Source organism: Micromys minutus (assembly GCF_963924665.1).
Source record: "Micromys minutus genome assembly, chromosome: X".
NCBI lineage: Eukaryota > Metazoa > Chordata > Mammalia > Rodentia > Muridae > Micromys > Micromys minutus.
Window position 1 is genome coordinate 55,973,775 of NC_137970.1, and position 4,522 is coordinate 55,978,296.

The following is a 4,522-nucleotide window of genomic DNA, read 5'->3' on the forward strand; positions in this document are numbered from 1 at the left end:
TCTTCTGAGATCTTCTTCAATTTCCTTCTTCAGCCATTTGAAGTTTTTGTCATACAGGTCCTTCACTTACTTAGTTGGGGTTACACCGAGGTATTTCATGTTGTTTGTGACTATTGGGAAGGGTATCTTTTCCCTAATTTCTTTCTCCACATGTTTGTCCTTTAAGTAGAGGAAGGCTACTGATTTGTTTAAGTTAATTTTATATTCAACCACTTTGCTTAAGTTGTTTTTCAGAAGTAAAAGTACTCTAGTGGAATTTTTGGGGTCACATAAGTATACTATCATGTCATGTACAAATAATGAAATTTATACTTTTTCCTTTCTGATTTGTATCCCTTTGATTTCCTTTTGCTGTCTAACTGCTCTGGCCAGGACTTCCAGCATTGAATTAAATAGGTATTGGGAGAGTGGGCAGCCTTGTCTAGTCCTTTTAGTTTTAGTGGGATTGTTCAATTCTCTCATTGTATAGTTTGATATTGGCTATTGGTTTGCTGTATATTGCTTTTATTATATTTAGGTATGGGCTTTGGATTCCTTCTCTTTCCAAGTCTTTCAACATGAAGGCATGCTGAATTTTGTCAAATGCTTTCTCAGGATCTAGTGAGATGATCATGTATGGTTTTTTTCTTTGGGTTTGTTTATATGCTAGATTATATTGATGGATTTCTGTATATTAAACCATCCCTGCATCCAAGGGATGAAACCTACTTGATCACGGTGAATGATCTTTTTGGTATGTTCTTGTATTCAGTTTGCAATAATTTTATAGAGTATTTTTGCACCAATGTTCATAAGGGATATTGGTCTGGAGTACTGTTTCCTTGTAGGATCTTTTTATGGTTTAGGGAATCTCTGTTATTATGGCTTCCAATAATGAGTTGGGTAATGTTCCATCTGACTCTACTTTGTGGAATAGTTTGGAGAGTATTGGTATTAGGTCATCAGTAAATGTCTGATACAATTCTGCACTGAATCCATCTGGTCCTGGGCTTTTTTATTTGGGATGCTTTTGATGACTGCTTCTATTTCTTTAGGTGTTATGGGATTATGTAAATGGTTTTTCTGGTCCTGATTTAACTTTGGTATCTGGTATCTGCCTCAAAATTTATCCGTTTCCTCTAGATTTTCTAGTTTTGTTGAGTATAGGCTTTTGTAGTAGAATCTGATGATTTCTACAATTTCCTCAGTTTCTGTTGTTATGTCTCTCCTTTAATTTCTGATTTAGTGAATTTGGATACTCTCTCTTTGCATTCTAGTTAGTCTGGCTAAAGATTTATGAATCATGTTAATTTTCTCAGAGAACCAGCTCCTGGTTTTGTTGATTCTTTGTATGGTTCTTTTTGTTTCTTCTTGGTTGATTTCTGCTCTGAGTTTGATTATTTCCTGCTGTCTACTCCTCTTGGGTGTATCTGCTTCTTTTTGTTCTAGAGCTTTCGGCTATGCTGTCAAGTTGCTAGTGTATGTTCTCTGTCACGCTCCCACGCTTCCCGCCGCTAGGAACAGGCATGCAACAAAACAAACAGCTTCTTCTGCGGATAACCTTTATTGAACAGCACTTTGAGCAGGGGCTTCTTGAGCAGAAAAATTCTCTCTGGGCCGGGGGCTCCCTACCGAGTTCTACTGTCTAGACGACCTCTCACGCGCAGTCCCCCATGATCGATCTTTCTGTCCAGTCTCTGTCCATGCGGGACCTCCCGCAATCTCTCCTATCGGGTCCCTCTCCAAGTGGTGTCTCTCCGCCATCCCTCCACATGGGGTCTCCTGCAATCTCCCCACTGTCTTCCTCTTCCCCTCACGTGGGGGAAAAAATGCACTGCTATACATGCCTAGGAGACTTGTCTTGCTACCTGACTGGTGCATCCTCCTGTAGCTCAATCACGTGCCCCGGGGGTGGGCTGTGACTTATGCGGTGCATGCGCATTAAGTCTCTTGGCTGGGCAACAGCTCTGTTTGCTGAGTTCTCGGCTGGAAGCTGGCACCATGTTTGGGTGCAGCACAAACGGCTCCCTACAGTTCTCTCCATTTACTTTTTGGAGGCATTCAGAGCTATGAGTTTTCCTCTTAGTACAGATTTCATTGCATTCCATAGGTTTGGAAATGTTGTGTTTTCATTTTCATTAAATTCTTTATTTCTTCTTTGACCATGGTATTGTTGAGTAGAGCATTGTTCAGCTTCCCTGTGTATGTGGACTTTTTGTTGTCTTTATTGCTATTAAAGACAAACCTTAGTCCATGGTGATCTGATAGAATGCATGGGAGTATTTCTGTCTTCTTATATCTGCTAAGACTTGTTTTGTGACTGACTATATGGTCAATTTTGGAAAAGGTGCAATGAGGTGCTGAGGAGATGGTTTGTTATTTTTTTTTAAGATGAAATGTTCTGTAGATGTCTGTTAATTCGAGTTCATTCATGACTTCTGCTAGTTTCACTGCATATCTGTTCAGTTTCTGCTTCCGTGATCTGTCCACTGATGAGAGTGGGGTGTTGAACTTTCCCACTCTTATTGTGTGTGGTGCAATGCATGTTTGAGCTTTAGTAGGCTTTCTTTTATGAATATGGTTACTCTTGAATTTGGAGCATATATGCTTGGGATTGAGAATTCATCCTGATAAATTTTTTCTGTAATGAGTAAAAAGTGTCCTTCCTTATCTTTTTGATAAAGTAGACTTTTGGTTGAAAGTCTACTTTATTCAATATTTGAATGGCTACTTCAGCTTTTTTCTTGGGGTAATTTGCTTGGAAGGATTTTTCCTAGACTTTAACTCTCAGTTGGTGTCTGTCTCTGTCTCTGAGATGAGTTTCCTGTATCCAGGAAAACACTGGGTTCTCTTTATGTATCCAGTCTGACAGTCTATGTCTCTTTATTGGGGAATTGAGTCCATTCATGTTAACAGATACTAAGGAATATTGATGTTTGTTTCCTGCTATTCTTGCTATCTAAGTTAGAATTATGTCTGTGTGTCTTTATTCTTATGGTTTCCTTGCTTAGTTATTTTGTTGCTTTTTCTAGGATGTTGTTTCACTCCTTGTGTTGGGTTTTCCATCTATTTTCCTTTGTAGGACTGGGTTTTTGGTCAAATATTGAGTAAGTTTTGTTTTTTCCTGGAATAACTTGGTCTCTCCATCTATGGTGATTGAGAGTTTTGCTGGTAACCTGGGCTGACATTTGTGTTCTCTTAGAGTTGGTATGATGTCTGTCCAGATCTTTTACCTTTCATAGTCTTTGCTGAGAAGTCAAGTGTGATTCTAATTGATCTTCCATTATATGTTACATGTCATTTTCCCTTACTGCTTTCAGTATTCTTCCTTTGTTTTTAACAATTAGTGTTTTGACTATTATGTGTCAGGAAGAATTTCTTTTCTGGTCCACTCTATTTGGAGTTTTGTAGGCTTCTTTCATGTTCATGGTCATCTCATTCTTAAGGGTAGGGAAGATATCTTCTATGATTTTGTTGAAGATATTTGCCTCTTAGTTGATATTCTTCACTCTCTTCTATTTCTATTATCTTTAGGTTTGGTATTCTCACTGTGTCCTGGATCTCCTGGACATTTTGGGTTAGGAAATTTTTGGTTTTTGCATTTTTCTGACTATTTTGTCTATGTTTTCTATGTTGTCTTTGACCCCTGAGATTCTCTCTTCCATCTCTCGTAGTCTGTTAGTGATGCTTGTATCTGTGACTACTGATTACTTTTTTAGGTTTTCTATCTCCAGGGTTGTCTCTTTTTTGTTTTGATTATTGTTTCTATTTCCATTTTCAATACTTTCACCAGTTTGTTTATGTTTTCCTGTAGTTCTTTGAAGTTTATTTGTGTGTGTGTGTGTGTGTGTGTGTGTGTGCGCGCGCGCACGAGCATTTCTTCTTAAAAAGCTTCTATTTGTTTTGTGTGTTTTGTCTTGTAATTGTTTAAGGGAGTTATTCAGGTGCTTTTCCAATATCTCCATCATCATCATGAAGTACGATTTCAAGTCTATGTCTTGTTTTTCTGAAGTGTTTGGCAGTCTACTACTTGCTATGGTGGGAAAGCTGGCTTCTGATGTTGCCAGGGTGTCTTTCTTTCCATTGCTTAAGTTCTTTTGCTTTCCTCTTGCCATCTTGTTATCTTTGATTATATGTGATCTTGTTTTCAGTGACTGGCACCTGTCTCCCCCATGGATCTGAAGGCCTGTGGGCTCAGGAAGAAAATTGCTTCTGAGTGTTTAGCTTTTTGTGGATGAGCAGTGAATTGTGTTGGCAGGTACTCAGTTGTGTTTGTGGGCTCAGGTGTGGGAGTTTTTGTGAGGCTGTTCTGGGAGCTCTCTCCTTTGCCCACTGGTCCTGAATACTAGTGGTGGGGACCTGGCTCTTTCTCTAGGCTAAACATGACCCTTTTCCAGGGAGGACAGCACTCTCTGCTCACTGAGAAATCACAGTGTGCCCTCCCTGGGCCTATGTTCAGTTTCACTTCCGGTCCTGGTGTAAAAGTGCTTGTGGTGCTCATCTTCCAGTATCATTTTTCCCAGGCAGATCAGGATTTTCTCTA